The sequence below is a fragment of the Platichthys flesus genome, chromosome 1 (genome assembly GCF_949316205.1).
Source record: "Platichthys flesus chromosome 1, fPlaFle2.1, whole genome shotgun sequence".
NCBI lineage: Eukaryota > Metazoa > Chordata > Actinopteri > Pleuronectiformes > Pleuronectidae > Platichthys > Platichthys flesus.
The window spans coordinates 18,967,661-18,987,042 of NC_084945.1; the positions used below are offsets into that span (position 1 = coordinate 18,967,661).

At 41.2% G+C, this 19,382-nt stretch overlaps 1 protein-coding gene across 4 annotated transcripts in view; it reads right to left on the reverse strand.

The window, feature by feature from the left end:
- Positions 1-19,382, reverse strand: part of tln2a (talin 2a) — a 91,523-nt gene that overhangs the window by 57,707 nt on the left and 14,434 nt on the right. For 3 of the 4 annotated variants that reach the window (XM_062388030.1, XM_062388005.1, XM_062388021.1), the window contains exon 2: positions 9,147-9,194. The gene's annotated coding sequence lies outside the window, so the exon portion shown is untranslated. Of the gene's footprint in view, positions 1-9,146; positions 9,195-17,911; positions 17,969-19,382 lie in introns of those variants that run through there. The other variant, XM_062388013.1, reaches the window with a different exon arrangement.

The following is a 19,382-nucleotide window of genomic DNA, read 5'->3' on the forward strand; positions in this document are numbered from 1 at the left end:
CATCAATCCCTGGGGCTTTGCCACTGCGGAGATGTTTGACTACCTCAGTGACCTCCACCAGGGAAATTGACGACGAAACACCATCAACCTCGAGCTCTGCCTCCAACATAGAGGGCGTGTTATTCGGATTCAGGAGTTCCTCAAAGTGTTCCTTCCAACGTCCGACGACCTCCTCAGTTGAGGTCAACAGAGTCCCATCCTTACTGTACACAGCTTGGATGGTTTCCCGTTTCCCCCTCCTGAGGTGCCGGATAGTCTTCCAGAAACACTTTGGTGCCGACCGAAAGTCCTTCTCCATGGCCTCTCCGAACTTCTCCCACACCCGCTGCTTAGCCTCCGACACGGCAGCAGCTGCAGCCCTTCGGGCCTGTCGGTACCCTGCAACCGAGTCCGGAGTCCTCCAGGATATCATATCCCGGAAGGCCTCCTTCTTCAATCGGACGGCTTCCCTGACCACCGGTGTCCACCACGGTGTCCGAGGGTTACCGCCCCTTGAGGAGCCTAAGACCCTGAGGCCACAGCTAGCCACCGCAGCTTCAGCAATGGAGGCTTTGAACACCGCCCACTCCGGCTCAATGCCCCCAACCTCCACAGGAATGCCAGAAAAACTCCGCCGGAGGTTGGAAATACATGTAAATGGGTTAATTCAAATATATGATTGAGTTCCACATGACCTATGATGAGTTAGTCTGTTCCTACCAGAGAAAACATGCTGATCATTACACAGTAGTTCCACCTTTATTGCTTTTTTCTATCTGCAAGAAACTAGAGTGAGCTCGTTGGGAGTGAGTGTGTCTAGGGGAGAGAATAATGTGTCTGCCAGTCAGATTTTTTTTTTAATCCTTAAACCCAGAGTGGGGACTAGAATAAAACTATTCAAGTGTATGATGATGAACTACTGTTTTTTTTTTTTTTCTGCACATCGCAGGACATCAAACTGCACCTAAAAAAGAAGAGAAATGGTTTAATTGCTCTTCACATTCGCACAAGGTGGATGTGACGCATGTGAGACACTGAGCAAGAATACGCATGCACGTACACAGACGAACAACACTAATTCAAAAGACGGCTGCATGAGAATAAAAGCCTGTTAATTGTCTGCCCGGTTTGTTGTGTGAAATTACACATCTATTCACTACCTGTCTGTTCTTGTGCCATGTGTGAGACAGAGAGAAAGAAAGAGATCCTGGCTGAACAGAGGAGGCAGGCAGGTGATGCATCTCTGTTGGCGGCAGCACCAACACAGGTGTCGGGTTTCATACGAAGACAAGGAGACACACAGAACAACACTCTCTCTTATCAAACACAGTCCTTGTTGGCGATGCTTCATTCAACTAAATATGATGCACAGCCACACGAAAGTGTGATTATTTATTGTTATCGCCTTGTTGTTGTGTTTTTATGTGCCCATTAAAGGAGACATAACTTGGGAGAACTGCTCAAACTCAGATTAGTGTTTACAAGAATGATAACCATGAGAGGGATGGCTCCTGGGAAATATACCAAGTTGGTGCCCAGATTTGCTCTGCTTATGCTCAAACTGTGCGCTTGCATTGCAATAGAATGGCAGGTGTATTGTTGATAAGTTAAACTGTCCCGCCCTTTGTTGTTATTGTGTTGGCTTTACTTCTTTGAGATTCCTGTATGGGAGGTTACTTTAACCAGTGTCACGCTCTCCTGTATCCGAGAGCAGATCTTTCGTTGTTTGGACTGTAAGAAAATTGTCCGTGTAGCTAAATATTTAAGTGCGAACGCAGGGTTTTGAGTGAAACATTGCAAAATCTGAATTTTAAAACAAAGTCCTGCTATCAAAGACCAAGCTGTTGCTAAAAGACGAAGAAAATCCCAACAAAATGAAATACGAGGCCACATCTGCACAAAACACATTTTAGTTCCAATACTGCGTCGATGTATTAATGTAAACAGGAAGCAGATTGTCTTAGTGCCAATCGTTGCCTATAGTTGTAAAAAAAAAAAGAAGAGGAAACAGCTATGATGAAAAGGTAGAGCAGGGATGTCTTTTCTTGGACTGATGACAAGGTATATCTGTGTCTGATGAAGTGTAAGCAGCCCTTACACATCTGTTCGTCGAGTCGTGACTGATAAGAACCAATCATCATGTCCGATTGTCTCCGTCTCTGCCGGCGCAGACTAAAACACAACCCTGGATTTTTCAATCTAGTGGGGCCCACAGCTTTTCCAAAAGTCTAAAATCTTTTTCACTTACGTCCTTGTGCACAATTCTTCATACAGATATCAACTTCAAAGGCCACTTGTAAACAGCAGCGACAAAGCATTTATAAGCCGTCACCCATATTACAACCATCCCTCAATTCCTCATTGCAGTTCTCTCTTTTAGACAACAAATTTTGTTTTTCATTTAGAATATGGATTCAACCTTTACGTCTCATTACTCTGACAAATCTGTTGCAATTTGAGGATGCGCACAAATATAGGTTGCTATGGTTACAGAGGCTGGCTATGGCCTTACTAATATCTGATGTACTTTGTAAAAGGCAGGGAAATGAGAAAACTCCAGCAGCTTAAGGCTTCACACGTTTGTGGATTGAAGCCACTTCTTGTTGAGAGTTTTTACAAAAATGAAAAGAAAACAGGTCAATGGGTTCAATGTCTACGACTGATGAAGAAGTGTAAAGTCTCTACAGCTCAATGAGACCAAATGTTCCCTCTAAAGTGAAGGTTAGCTGAACTCTCTTGGTTGGGTTTGAAGTTCCCGAAAAGCAGGGAGGACACATTTATCAGACGCGCACGAGTATCACCCCATGTCAGTCAATTATAAAATGACTTCTCATGCTGCTGATCCTCAGTGAATCAATGAATTAATCAAGCTGACATTGGAGGACCCTTCCATAGTAGGATTGGTGTATTGATGATTGATGAGTATTGATGAACCTACAATGATAAATAAGTATATCACACCAACTCCATCTTTTGTACTAATGAAGAAAACTGAAGCCTGAGGGCTGTTCATTGAATTACCAGTGTTCATTATTCTCGACCCAGACTAAATGTAACACGTTGCCTCCGGTCATAGAAAAACATCCATTGTTTCACATTATGTTCTACGTTTATTTCACCATTTTCAGCATTGTTTTTCATCATCTGTACGCTGCTTTGTGTTCTTCCCCACAGCACGGATGCAGGCAGGAAATTTGCATGAAGGCAACACAAACAAACATGGAGGAGAGTGAACGTGGAACAAAATGTGGTAATTCCAAACAAGCCAACATGAAAGGAGGCGAGTGCACTTAAAAGAAGAGCTCAATCTGTCACACGGACTTGGTTTGGTATGAAATGTCTGACACAGGCAGAAAACTGCACTTTGCGTATTGTGTCACAGAATGATCACAACAACTGATTTAAAGAACAACTAACGTCTTCTACCACCTACGCAACAATAATGTCAGACGCTGCAAGAGGAGTTTGTCTATGACACTGAAAGAATGATAAAGATGTACTTAGGTAACAGCCGCTGGTCCAACTCAAATCTTCAAAGACATGGCCCCAATTTACGTGGTCGAGAAAAGGAAGGAGTAATGATATCTTTTATTCATTTGTCAGTCTCTCATGTGAAATGACCATTATTAACTCCACCAATGAGGTTATGGGAATTTGATGGATGGATGTTGTTAGGCTCAGGATAAAGTCATATTTTGGTGCAGGAATTAACTCTCAGTTTGAACATACGACCCACGACTCACTGTGAAGCGACGCCACAACAGCATCATCAATGAGAACAGGCTCAAACACAACTATCTACTGAGTGACACATTCTCTATTCATGCAAACCTGAAAACACCTCTTAAGGTTTAGTCATCCACACTCAGGTCTATGCTGCTCAACAGCATCCCTTCAACAAATCCACAACTAGTGAACATAGTGAAACCACCATGAAAAAAACACTGAGTTGAGTTGAACTTTCCCTTGTGCCTGTGGCCAGTGGATCACTTAATGCATCAAGTGCTTTACTCTCAGCTGTTGTGGCTTTACCATCTCCCTAAAACAAGGATCTGCAATCAAATGTTCTGCACAAGAGCTGATAATGTGGAATGTGTACTGTACACTATTAAATTAACATATTGTGCAGTAATTAATCCACGTCAAGTCGGCTTCACTTCAGTACAGTGGAGCTGCAAGATGCTGACATGGGTGAGCTTGCAGCAGCAGAAATGCACTGCTGATTTATCGTGACAACAGTGGTGTAGACAACCTGCTTTCTCTCTGATGGGCTTTGAGTCAGTCTCCCGTGACAGTTTGATCATCTAGAGTTGGGTATCTTTTGTTTTTTTTCCCCCGATACTGGTACTAAATCACTGCTGGTACATAAATAATGCTAGAACCTTTCAGTGCTTAATACAGCAAAGGGCTCCAGCCCCAAACTCACAATCAACTGTCTCTTTACCACCAGGGCAAGGGACCCCCACACTGCCGGCTGATGTGCTGTAGGGTCCCGCAAGCAGTCAAACACGGTGCATCCTCCTGTTTTCTAATGTGCCACCAGGTCCTTTCCTAAAGTCATTTCAAGACATGACCTCTGGAGGATGTCCACAGAATTGAGTCCAGAATTACTCCAGAGTTTGCCTTTCACACGTGCACAATGCAGCAGGAGATGCTCCACTCAGGCACGTTCACATCATCACAGCATCCATGTGGTGTACAGGTCAAGGGTGGTGGAGCCGGCTAAGGCAGGATTTTTTGCTTCGCTGATCACGTGTTTCGGTTACAGCACATTTGCTCCTTTGGTCATACTGTTCAGTTTTTACTAGGGGCGGGTCAGAGAAGCCCGCAGAAAGTTCAGAGGCTCCTTCTGGGATATAGGTGGTGAAGTTAATGTTGCCCGGATAGGGAAACAACTTATGTACAGAGCTCGGGCACCGAAATGAGGCACCGAAATCTGCATTGTGATTCTCTCACTGTTTCATGAACACACTTTAAGAGCACCTAGTAATATCCATCAGTCCCCTAGTCTACCACCGTGCCAACTGAATCTTCAATGCATATGTGATTCTAAAAAGACAGGCAGAGAGAATTTGTCCTCACTTAACATGTTGAAATATGGATGGAAATGGAGATATGTTGATTACTAGAACTGGGTGTGAAGAGTGGGTTATTGATGGAATATGTTGCAGGGAATGATTGAAAAAAGAAAAAAGAAAGACATCTCCCTCAGCCGCTCAGCTCACAAGGTTATTTCTGGTCAGGACGTTTTGGGCTCATCTATACCCATGTCACATAAACACTCCTGAGCCCTGAAGTTTCATGGGCAGATCATAAGATTGGGAATCAATAAAAGCTGCTATGTAAGGTCCACATAATCTCTCTGCCTTGGACTGCTTATTCTAGGGGGACTGCATCTGGTGGGGGTGTCTGGTTTAGTCAAAGGCAGAGGATAACTCTGGATTTCAGACACATATCTAGTCCGATCCATTTTCTCAATGATAAGTCCATTGACTTCTGAAGCAATATGTGATTTAAATACTGTATGAGTCCATTTGATTGGCTATACAAATCTATTTGGCCGAGTATCCCATGGCGATCATGTTAGTGCAGTTTTAATAGTGAGGGTAGTGTTATTAGTTGGTGTCAGTGCTGCTGAGAATTTGAATTGCAAGTGTAATAATAATGAAGCATGATAGAATGACTGCAGGGCCAGAGAAAAAAAAGGAAATGATGCATAACGTTTCAGAAGTCTCTACTCTAAGATCATCATTCAAGGGCTAAAGGCAAATATGTACATGAAACCTCCTTGTATTAAGTGGTATGAAATTATCAAATGTGTCGATAAGCAACCAACAATTTCAGCCAAATCATTGCAAAAATACAAGGACCTGTTTTAATCAATACTGAGAGAACACAACAGTTATGTGAGAAGAAGATCCAAAGGGGAGACCCATGGTAAGCACATTGATCTGAATGCCAAAGAGGCCTATGTGTTTCTGCCACAGAGGTTTATTTGGCAGCGCTGACGTTGGGATTACATGGCCCTGTACAGCCGCTCTTCCCGAAAAAAGACAGGTGATTCACTGCGACCGTGCCGGTCAGCTGCTGCAGCGACTCCAAGTCACTGCTTCTCGGTAAAATGTGTGTGGGTGGAAGGAATGCAGCGGTAGCGTCATTTTCCAAGCTTAGTAAGATCCACTGAGACCACAACTCTAATAAAATCCATGAGCAGCAAGTTGACAGACTAAAGGTTTGGTCACACCTCAGGTCTGAGGTTCACTCCATTGTTCACACCAAAATTCAGATATCAATCCGCTTAAAACAATAATCTGAATAAGACACTGGCATTTTCTGATACCTGAATGCGGTCATACTCTTAATAAGCAATAATCAAATGAGTATTTAGACATCTATACGTCTTAGATCACTTCACATCACCGGTTGACTCCTGGATATACCGTAACGCTCCTTCTTTAAAAACTCTCAGATGATTTCCAAAGAAAATTAAATAATAAAAAACGTTGCAATAGTAAGAGAGAGGTTTTGGCTTCCTTCTAGAAGAACTACAAACTGTTCAAGTGTGACATCTCCAACTTTGTTTTGGAAGTAAGCCAAATGAGCCAAGCTTGTTCCAGGAACAACTGACTGACGAACCACATCCTCCTTACATCCATATACAGTCCCCATGAGAGCTGTATGAGTAACATGACTAGTTGTCATCAGCTCTACTGGACCTTTATTGCCTGTAGGTAAACAACACTGCAGATGAATGGAGTCCACATCTGTGAGAGTCAGGGGCCGATGTGACTGCTGAATAATGCAATGGTAAAGATCCAAATGCTCTATAAAGATAAGTTACAATACACCTGGCATTCAAGAGCACATGATTCCCCTGTGGATAGTGTAGTATAATTCAGTTATGTAACTTAAGCTGCTAGGAGTATCTCAGTCAAACACATAACTTGTTAATACTGTGAAGCAGTGTTGGATCATGGGAGTAGTCTTCACCACCATTGCAGAGGAAAATCCACACGACACAGGCCAAGTGCATGCACTGTTCACAGATAAGGTAATGCAATAAAGTTTTATTTGCATTACGCAGCAAACGCTAATGAGTATTCATGATCCATTAAGAGGAAGCAATGAGAACAGTTCAAAGGCAACCAAAATAAAACGTCCTGTCGGCTTGGATAAAATTAGGGATTTCTCTGGGTTGGAACATTGTTAAAGACATTTTGGATAAGTCAAAATAATATAGGTTTTTATGTGATTACAAATGTCACTGTCAATAAACTCGGAATCAAGTTGTATTGAAGTAAATGTTCAACAATCTGTTCCAGTGATCACAAATCTGAGAGGGAATCTGGATACAGTCCCAGAGTCGATCCTGAGTGAGATCAGCACTGGCTCAGATCCAAAGGAACATGCTCTCTGTGAGGAGCGTCTAAACGTGAGACTGGAGAGAACAGAGATGGACGTCTTCATCCACTTCCAGCATGCACCTCCAGCCAGGCTGTTTTCCTTTTAGTAAAACGTTTGTATATGATTAATTGATGTAGTTGGAAAGAGAGTGAAGGACATTACACAGACAACTAAAAAAGTAGAACTCAAGGCAGCATACAGCAGCAAACAAATTTTAACTTAAGTTATTGACGGAATAACAGGTTTACAAAGCCTGAAATCTATTGTTGAACTCACTAGTTGGGACTTATTTTTCTCTACCACACCCCAAAAATGTGTTCCTGAGCATTACACCAAGACCACTACACACGCTTTTTAACCTGTAGTCTTACTTTAAAACTGGATGGGTTTAGATCTGGATGTGTAGAGATATTAGTCAATTTACTCTCTGGAAAACTAAAACATAGTCAATATAATGTCATCTACGGAGTAGAGCCTGGTTACAGTGACTGGACACCACATGCTGCTGGGAAAACAACTCAATGGTTCAGCTTGAAAATGTCCATTATTGTAAACTTTCCACACACACACGCCTTCCATTAATTATGAAAGCACTGAAAGCAATTAGAAGCTCATTTAGCATCCACAGTGGCGACCACATTATCTTCCATTCGTTGTGGACAGTCAAACTAAAACCTTATCTCTAAACTTCACCAGGACCTCAGGAATAACATTTAGCATCATGGTAGGGCAACTGGACAAGTCTGGACCCAGTGGTCCTCATTTTATTAAAAAAAATGTTTATCTGAAGGATGAAGTGTATTGTTTGTATTTACTTTTGAATTAGGTGTAGTGTTTAATTGAGGGGTTTGTATACAGTTTTCTATGCTATGTATAAAGAATGTGAATTATCAAAGGATATTTGTTATAATATAAAATGGGCCATTTTTTATTTTTTCAGGTTGGAGATGAAAGTGAGCTTATACAGCCAACTCTGGCTCTGGTCACTTTGTGTGTTGATTAATGAGCACTGTCCCTATGGAATAAAATGAACAGATGAAAAATGAAAGGTCACACAAACGGTAGATGGTTTAGTTTTGACAGCTCTAAGATTATATTTCAAGAGTGATACAGGTTGGGTACGTATGACAGAGGTCCGCCACACTGCTTAAAAGAGAAAGAATCATAAAGATGAAAACGACTAAGAAAAACATCAAACCACAAATGCGAGAAGGAACCGAGATGCTGCTGCTGCAATGAAGAGGAGCAGAGAGCGAAAAGTACAATGAACAAATCTTCCTTTCTTTGATTCTCTGACACTCTGCCTCCCTGGCAGCTGCACGCTGGCTCTTATCATGACAAGCCTTGCAAAGACAAACATGGAGCGCACATGACAGGGCCGACAGTTACACCCCCCCCCCCGATGCAATGTAGCACGCTCCAAGCAGCATAATGTCAGCCAGTTAACAAGAATATTTACACGATGTATGTGAATTTGCCAGAGGTGGGAAATACTGACAATTTCGTTGGCTAAGAGTCAATCCTTTGCATCGTAACATTCAACGTGCAATGATTTTACACATTTCAATGACTCCTCTTTCATGCTTAAGTGTCCATGTACAAAACTTTAGTATTGAAAGTATACACACATATGTATGTATGAAGCTATTCCCAGGGGAGAGGACTGCAGTGAAACCAGCAGTCGAAGACATTCTCTGTTCTGTCCGGTGCTAACAGAGGTTTTAAGAGCCAATATGTTCATGTTTCCATTATTAGCTTCTCACCTTATAGCAGAGGGAAATGCAGCCTTCTATGTCTGCTGATCTTCACAGCTGAAAAGACAAATGGTGGATATGTATAAGATAAATATACAAATATGTATAAATAGGTTTAAATACAGAAATAATAACACATTTCCTCTAAATATAAGTCAGAGATTGATTCACTGCGCTGTGTAGACATGTCCCGACACAAAGTGCTCTGCAGTATATTTTTAGATATTTGCCATATGTGGAAGCATGTGAGCAGTTAACATATACTCTCAGGACTACAGAAAATTAAGATATGCAAAGAAGTCAGAGGCTAGTTTTAGAGGCGAGACAATTACAGCTGCTTAAGTGGATGAATGCAAATTCTTAAAAAGTACAGTCCTCATATACAGAATATAAGATATTGAAGTCATGTTAGTTTCTTTACCCTGAATATTCTGAGGTGGAAAAACAGCCCTGAACTCACGTGACACAAGAGCGCTCCACTCAATATGTAGTACAGTTTTTATACACTGATATATAAATTATTTAAACGCTAAACATGGTATTATGATTGGATTATTAAATATTTCAACACATAGTATATGCTGGAGTTTGTTTCCATGTCACATGATGTGTTATGAACATAAATAATGGGCAGTTTCTAACTTGTAACTAGTGGTTGAACTTGACTTATACAGATATCAGGGCGTTTTTTAAGTTGATTAGATCACAAACACATTTTGTTTATTGCAAGGTATTGCACTCAGAGAACACCTCGATGTGACCCACAATGTTGTGACAACTACAGGGCAACATGGAGAAGAATGGCACTCAGTGGAGCCCCTACCTCCGCCAAGGCCCAACAGTCGCCTTCAATTCAATCAGGCTGCATCAAATTACACACACTCATAGATATCAGTTCCCTTAACATGCCAGTTTGTTCTATCACGATCCATCCACACCAAAAGGTTCTTCTTTGCCTGATAGCTCATCCTTCCACAGAGTTTAATACTAATCTGTCCAGCAGTTTTTGAATAATCCCGCTGACAAACAAACAATTGTAGATGAAAACATCACCTCCTTGAGAAGGTACTAAGCATCTGTGACATTATGAAAGGGACAGTGTTCCTCACAGACTTTAACAGGACAAGAGCTTCATGTTTTGTCAGCTCGTCCTGAACATTTTGCGCAACATCTCGAAGTGCTTCTTTTTGAAAGCTGTATATTTGTTCTTGATGGAGATGAAAGGAGGCTGAACATGACTTCCTTTTGTAAACCATACACTTTATATAAAGATAGACCAAATGACTGCTAAACAAAAATTAAGCCAAAGTGTCTCATTCGCCACCTGGTGGCTGGCTGCGGTAAAGGTCATAAGTCTCACCTCCTCCATGTCAGCAGATGGGACATGGACTAATCTAAACTAAAATTGAAAGTAGACATTAAATTTGGATGTCAAACATGTACAAAAAATAAGGTGACAGCTGAAACTGACTCAAGATTGGACGAACATTTGCCTCTGTCTCTAAATGCACAAGACAGAAGTGTAAGTTTTTGAGACAATTTGAGACAATTTTCCCAACACATCATTCCTTTGTGAAGGAATACAGCTTCTTCTCAACCTTAACTAATTTATATGTATGTCATGTTTAGGCTACGCCACTAATGTGCTGTTACGTTATGAAGAGAAATGTAAAGAGTAAATTAAGTCATAGCTATTTTGATTTCATAATTCCACTCAAAATACTGTCTGCTAAATATCATTCTGGGAAGATACTAATAACCCAGGAGACCCCAGTAGCCTCGTCTATAAGACAACAGTAACACCACAGCACACTTCACTTTGTGAGGTAAACTGTAGCTCAGTTTGCAGTCAGGTCGGTGTCTGTGACATTTTCCTGCTCTTAAAGTTTCCAAACATTCTGGAGCAGAAGAGTCGATATCAGGACAAGCAGAATATTTCATGACAGACAGTGTGGGTTATTAGACTGTCTAGGCCGAACGCAGCCAGAGTTAATGACACGGGCCACCGCAGCTCCACTGACAGGCTGCAGACTGATATGGGACGAGTGCGGTGAGACTCCAGCTGGTTCATCGGAGAGAGAAGCAGCACACCGCAGGCACTGCAGGTACATCAACGCACACAAACACACTCAACAAGATGCACTGTGAGTAATAATGCAAAGACCCACACACAGGTGAAGTGATGTATTCACACACAGCCCTGGTGTGACAGGATTAAATACTTTCCTCCAGGTGCGAAGTGAAAGGCTGCAGCGTCTTAATCCACCCGAGGGCAAAGAATTCCAAAGAATGTAACATGAGAGGGTCGAATCCAAACAGCTGCCTTCTGAGGAAAGCAAACACTGGCCGGCGCCCCCCCCACTACGATCTCCACCCGGCTTCTGATTACCTGCTTCCTCATCTGCCTCCCTGTGAGCTCAGCTGCAGCACCGGGGCCACGAGCAGCCACAACCTGTCCCTCGAGCGTCATCGACACACGGACACTGGCCGGGAGCGGGAAATGGTTTCATGTTTCTTACTTGGAGGCCACAGATTCACACAATGACTCACTTTTCAGATTGAGAAGGTCACGATGTTAGACTCCACTGATTCACTGTTTCACAGCAGAGGTGTTAATTAACAGATATTTGATGGCAGCATCTCATTTTAAATGGAAAAATGCCTCTTATCAGTTATTTTCCCATCAAACGTTAAGGCTTCGGCCCAGACTAATGCTGAAATCCCCTGAAGCCATCTGAGACTTGTGCAGCTCCTTCAGGAGCCACAAAGGGCTTTGTAACACACATCTGGTTGCTTGTATGAGTGATGGGATCGCATGCGAGTCTAACATCTGGGCTGTTAGTAACCAGATTGTGTTTTAATTCATGAAAAATTATTGCATATTAATGCTGTCATTCTAATGTCATTGTTGTTGTTGCCGTTACATCATACCAAGCCATTACAATGATATTACACAGCAGTTATAAATCTGGTTTTAATGCATCGTATTATGAATATCTAAAATATATGTATATAAATTAAAAAAAAAAAAAAAAAAATCACAAACTTTTTATTTTGATCATTGTGTTTTTGATTGAAATTGCAAATTATGTGGTTAAAGGACCAGTATATAGGATTGAGTAGTGTTTAGTGGTGAGAATACAGACTGCAACCATCTGAATATGCCTCCTCTCAGCGATGTAGGATGAACCTGCAGTGGCCCCTCAGGTAACAAGGATGTGGAAGGACCCCTCTAGAAACATGTCGGTGAAACATGGTGGATTTTTGATTCTGAGCAGCTATGCGCAAGGTAAGAAAACATGACGTCATTGTTTCAGATGATTACTCACTGATGAAAACATTATTATCATATTCTGTACATATCTGTACTGAGTATCCTTTGTCGCACAAGGGGAGCTGGAGAGATCGGGAGAGAGGCAGCGTATCTCACCCTCACATCCACAAGGTCAATTCAGATTCTCCAATCAACCTCAACCCAATCTGCATGTATTTGGACTGCTGCGGGAAACCTGAGTACCTGAACCCAAACTCACAGAAACATGGGGAGAAAATACAAACACCACACAAAAAAGAGGCCGACTTGAAACCACTGAGCCGCTCCTATGATAGATCTGAAAGATAAATAATGGTCCTTTGGCATAACAAGTGGTTATTAATGTGACAAATAACAGGGGCTCATGTCATATCGAACCCAGTTCAGAACATTAGAGGGAATATTTCTCACATATCAAATAGGGACACAGCTACAAAGGAATCCTTGGAAAGAACTGATTATAATATGACAGTAGGGAGATGCTGAGTCTTTTGCCTCCAGGTAAACAAACCTGAGAACCCAAATTACACAAAAGCCACTAGAAGAAAGAGAAACCTTATCTGAATCAATTTAAGACATTGACATTCCTGTAATTCCTCCCTCTGAGCCTGAGGGCGATTGCTTGGAGCACAGTTCAGCATGCGTAGCTCAGGAAACGACACCTGAGAGCGATGCACGGGTCATAGCATTGTGCATTAAAACCTAAATTAATCTCAGCATTTTTGTTGGATTAATTTGTGTCAAATCTGTCAGAGCGAGTGAAATAAAGTACATGAGGTTCATGGTTCCCTCTCAGAGGTGGGGAACGGGGGCACATCGCCACTGGCAATCTTTGGAAACACAATGTGCCACTGGAGACTTCATTGTTCGTCCGTCCTGCGGTTTCATTAATCACACAATGCAGAGGAGGAGAGAGGGGACAGGTCAGACAATATGGTGCCTGGGAAACACCTCACCCCGGCCCCAAAAATGAAGCTTTAATAAATGTGCCCCACTGAGACACAGCTGGATCACACACAAGTCAAAGTGTATTATTTTTCGCTTCTCGTTTTCTTTTACTGAAGGCATGTGAATCAGTGCATGAAGGAAGGAAGTGTGTGTTGATGAAATAAATTGTAGCAGTTTGGCACAATAAACAGAAATTTAAGCCATGGACTAAATAGGATACATTTAAATTCATTATATTGTTGTGATTTATGGCACATACAGTTGTTTGCACTCCGCAGCCCCACTAAAAATGAACGGGGGCTGGGGGCTATGCTGTTTTTGCTGTAGGCCACCTCAGAGATCAATGGCAGCTGTTCACTGATAGTAGAGCATTACTCACTGCCAACCACTTTCCCCCCAGAAACTCTTTAGAGAGTGAAACACTTATTCTCTTCAAAAAATATATATATTTTTAAATCCCCCCCAAAAACATTATAACACTTCACTCTACACCAAAATTAGCAGGTACAGGCAGATTTCTTAAATGCAGCTAAACACGCTAAAAAAGATGAATTCCTCTACCATTTCCCGTATAGGTTTTTTTTTTCCTGGAGAGAGAAATCTGGAATGAAAAAAGATAGCTACTGCACGTTGTTACTCAGATGTATAAAATATGAGGGAACACAAACGTTTGTAGCTATTTACGCGCCAACGCCCAGAAGTTACATGTTCATCATAATGTCATCAAAAGTGCAGTGGGAGAATCGAGACTTCCATAATGTCATGTTGTCGATAAAAGCCTGACTTTAGAGAATCATTTAGCCCGAGAGTAAATGCTGACATAATCCATTCCCATAGCAGTGGCAAAGGGGGTTTAATAGCCAGACAGCTTTCTTAGCATAGCATACAGACTGGAGGCTGGTGGGAATAGCTAGCCTGGCTTCATTAAATTTAGTTTGTATCAATTTAAAACCACCGACCAGCTGCATATTGATAGAATTTTTCAAACCACTAAATCAACAGAAAACCCTCCTCACATGAACTTAGGCAGAGGAAGCTTTAGAATGCGTTTCCGTCCTCACACGATGGAAACTTTTTTTCGACTGATCCCAAATTTGGGATCTTTACAAATGATCACTTAATTTTAGTGAACATTAGTCTGGCAACTGGCTCTGTGCAGTCGTTCTGCAGAGAGATAATCGTCACTGCCAGCTCGTCCTTGGGGCGTTAAAACTGGAGCATTAAGGACAATCTGATCATTTCATTCTCCTCAACATCAGCAGCAGCCCTCTCCTCCATGAGCTTCACAACGACTGCATCAATGAAACCGAACACTTTCACCTAAATAAATGAAATGCTTTAAACCACTAACCCACAGGAAATGTTTCCCCTTACATGGAAACAGGGTGATATTTGAGGAATAAAAAAAAACTCAGGATGATGTTGCAGCTTTCCAGTTACCGGGAGGATTAAAGGGCCTAAATCACAACAAACATCACAGCTCATCCGCGCAGCACAGACCGGCCGGAGCTCGCTAACTGTCTGTTATCTTCCACCGCTCTCGTGGATAAGTAGCAGGCCCAGATATGCAATTAGCTAAATGGGTCCATGGGATCCCTGCGTAATTAATGCGGGTGGGGGGGAAGTTCTCTTGTGTGGTGGGGGACTCATTACCCACTGCCCACGCACCGAGCCACATGTCCAGAATCATACAGAGTTTAATACCAGAGAAAATTTTGACTTTTGGTTTGACCGAGAACTAAGTTAGGTGCATAATACCTGGACAACGAAATATATATAATAGAAGTAAGCAAACTTTCAGATTATTAACCACATTGCTGTTCACATTTTTATTAATATTCTTTTTTAAATTATAGTTCTATTACTATATATGAACTTATATTATAATTATATTAATTATTGCCAATGTAATATATTTCTGCCTACGGTAACATATTTATTGTGCTAAAGTTGACTTGTCTCTGAGACAATCAAATGTCAATACAGGTTAGGGCTGCTCGATTAATCGAAATTTTATCTTGAATTCGATTATGTGGTCAAACGATCTCCAAACCACAATAATTGAGTTGAAACGATTATTTGGCGCTTTTTTTTTCAAAAGAGACACCCATTGGCAATTCAGTCCTTCCCCCAAAGCATTCAGCTGCCCAGCTGACTGGCACTCATTCTGAAGCAGCTGTAAAGTGAAGGAGGCGAGTTGTGTGTGTGGCGACCGACAGTGAAAAAAGCTAGTTGAAAAGTAGGGAGAGCAGCCCCCCCGTCTGATCGACAAAAAGGGTCGAAAAAGCTCGAGCATTAGCACACCATGTAGCGGCCTCGCCGCACACCGCTATTCTCAAGGGTGCTCCCGCCTGGCTGTTAAGATAATGTAACATTTCATTCCGGATATCAGCCAGAATTTGACCAAAGTCACAAACAGCAGATTCTACAATTTTAACTTGACGACACCCTTGTTCACCAGAAGCCAGCAGAGCACTGCACCCAATAACAATAATGCCTCCATCTTTATAAACACATACCATCTGCTCTCACTGTGTTTCTGTGTAAGAGTGAGCACTATATTTTCTGCAGCAGTGCAAACTCTATGATACTGAGTCTTGCACCAATGATCCCTTCCTGCTCCAAGTAGTTTTACCCTAAAGAAAACAACACATTTGTCACTTTGTGATGGACCATTGTATAGAGAACCTCGGAGGTAAATTACAAAGAGCTGAGCTATGTACTTCACACACCCAAAAAAAAAAATCACATAAATTCAGCTTTCTCCTAATTTTCTCTCCCATAGAATTAACACAAATCTGTTCATTGTGTAACTCAATTATATCATACCTCATTATATTGTGTCAAGTATTGAGAAAAAAGGAGAAAACGAAGTATGGACAGGTCACTAAGCTGTTTTCAGACATGTCCAGCTGAGGATCTCCACAGAATCGGGTCCGGACTTTCTCGTTTCACACATGCACAAGGGATCATCAAAAAATAATAATGTGGAGGAGTAGAGTAAAAAATAAATAAAACTCAGAACAGCTAAATTAAGGCTGTAAATGAATCTTCAGCTAATTTTGAGATTATTTTGGGGGTTAGTCACTTAAATTATTTGGTCCATATAATATGGTAAAGTTTAAAATGTTCAACTCAATAAATAAAGCCCAGGTTGGTGTAGGTAGTGTGTTGGCAAACAGACATATTAAGTTTCTGAATGTATAATACAGCAAAAGCAGCATATTGTTAGTTTTACAGATGTTGGCACAATTGAATGATGCAATTTATTGATTAATTAATTAATTAACTAATTAATTAATCTATCGCCAAAATAGTTGCTGGTTATTTTCACTTTCACCTATCCAGAAAAATGATCTAATTCCCTTTCATTAAATCTCTTTTTCCCGTTTTGTTAGGGTTGGGGGGTTGAGGACATCTGGAGAACAGCTGTTGCTTTGCGTCACATGCGGGTGCATGCACACACACTACCACACACAGTTAAGGTCAAGGGGTCAGGAGCCCTGTTTCCAGACGGACTTCCCATTTAATCTGGTCAAGGTACGGACAATCTCTGGAAATCAAACACCACGCAGCCACGGCTACACACAAAAATAGGCACGGATGTGCACACAAACAGACACACAGACACACACACAGCAGACAGAGTCCCTCTCGTCTCTCTTCTATACAAGGCAACTATTCGACCCTCTCTTGGGAGGGCAGAGATTCTCAATGATTAGTCCTGCCCTTCCAGAGAGGGGGGGGGGGGGGGGACACTGCTACTAATTCAATTACACAGACCCTCGTCCCTGTTTGAGCCGACTCCCAGTCCCATGAATGGAATGGGGCAGACAATCAGTAATGTGCTTACGTTTGTGATTTACATGAGGTTTACAGTTTTTTTAGCTTGAGAGTGGGCCCCTGTGTGTTTGTGTGTGTGCGTGCGCGTGTGTCTCTGAACACTTTAGACGAATGTGAGACATGATGCAGAGAGTAAAAGTAGAGAAATTCTCAGGTTCTCAGACACATGAAGGTGAAAAACACTACTTATTCCAGGAACAGTATTAAATAGAACTACAGTGCAGGCGTTTTGTGTAAGTGTTAATTTCTTGGCAACTTCTTCATCTCACTAGGTGAGAGACGACTGCCATATGCTAAACACACCATGGCTAAAAGACAAGTTTCAGCAAAGAAAACACAAATTTGGGGATCAGAGGATTATCTGGGCCGCTCTCTACACATTCACATACCATTTCAAGTGACTGAATTAATCGTCCAGGGATGTAATATTTACAGTTTCTCTTTTCTGTAGCAGTAACTTATAAGGACAACAAGTCAGCCTCACATTCCACATACGGAGCAGCCTCAATAACCACTAAGAGTTAAAATGCATATTCCTGCTCGACACTTGCCCATGATACATTTTAACAGCCAGCCTTATTGAAAAAAATTAAATTTGGGAACAAATTTATTTACTAATCTTAAATATAGTCAATCAACTACTCAAAGACTTTAAAACATTAGTACTCACAGGACACATCAACAACATTTGGAGGCAGTTGGGACTTTCACCAGCCACAGTGGCCGGAATTGTACTTGTTGTGCATTATCACCCATTTCCTCCGAGTTACTCATTAACCAGCAGCTGGCTCCTGGGAGTAATGCTGCCCTGCAGAATTCCCCTCAAAGCTCTGACCTGAAAGGCAGGTCATGTCGTCTACCACCATCACAAGAGTGGGAGGAGAGCTGCTTTGATGGAAAAAGGGAGAAACTGGAACCCGTCATCATGGGAAAAAATATTTCACAGCAAATGTGGTTTAAACAACACTGAATGCCACCGCATGCAATTTCACATCAATTGCTGTGGAGAGGTTCAAGTCTTTTCTATCTTTATTGTCTTAGTGTAAAAAGATTTTAATGTTACAACTAACAAGAGGGAGGGTAGAGGACTTGCACATCAGCATCTACAGGTATTTTAATCACAGTGTTCTTCCTCAGGACACTTTTTCAAATAGCGAAAAACACCAACCCTCATTAAAAATCATATTTTAAAACCCCCACTCATCAGATAACAGTTTTAACCAGAATTATTTGATTACAAGGCAGTTTAAATGTCGGGAGATGATGATTGTAATTTTACCCAACAACTTAAACTGCAAAAAAACTGGTTCTTAAGTGTTTTCTAAACTAATTATGAGTGTTATGAGTGACTGGATCTAACTTCCCAGAGACTTTCTCTTTGTTTTGCTTGGATAAGTTATTGTGCTGATGCAGCTTTTTGCTTCGGTCTGTGTGGAAATTGACAGTCGTTCTAGATCAAATGAAACACATTTGAATCCAGCAATCAATTTATCAGGTATCCCGATGATGGTTTGAAATTAAATTGATGACAATTCACTGTCATAAAAAGCAATTATGTTGTATTGTGCTGTTGAAAAGAATAACTAAATTTTATATTTAATGCAGAATACGCTAAAGACGCTATATTTATTAATATTGTATTGTATTACTGATAAGTGAATTGACCTTTCTTTGTGAAATTTATTGAGTTTTCCTTAAGAAAGACGTTTTGCTGATGATATTAACCCTATATTTAAAACATCTTTCATAAAAGCTGTTACAGTGCTTCTCAAAGAGAACAAATAGCAATACGAGAAACATCAAAGACATCTACCAAAATAACACAATAGCATTTTAAATCAAACAACAAATAGTTAAATACAAAAATCGAAAATCAAGGACACAAAATGGAAATATGTGCGTGTCTCTGTATGTGTGTGTGTGTTTGAGTTAAAATATATCTGTGGGCGGCTTCATGTTTAATAAAATGAATATCTGCTCTGAACAGGCAGCCAACAATACATTTTTGCAGGAATGTAGATTACTAATTGTGATATTGTGGATGGTAAATTGCTCTTGATTGGAGCCTCAGCTAACATGTGTAGCGTTATTATTTGTTGTTTCCAATTTATTTCAATATTGAATGAGACTTTTTTGTTTGT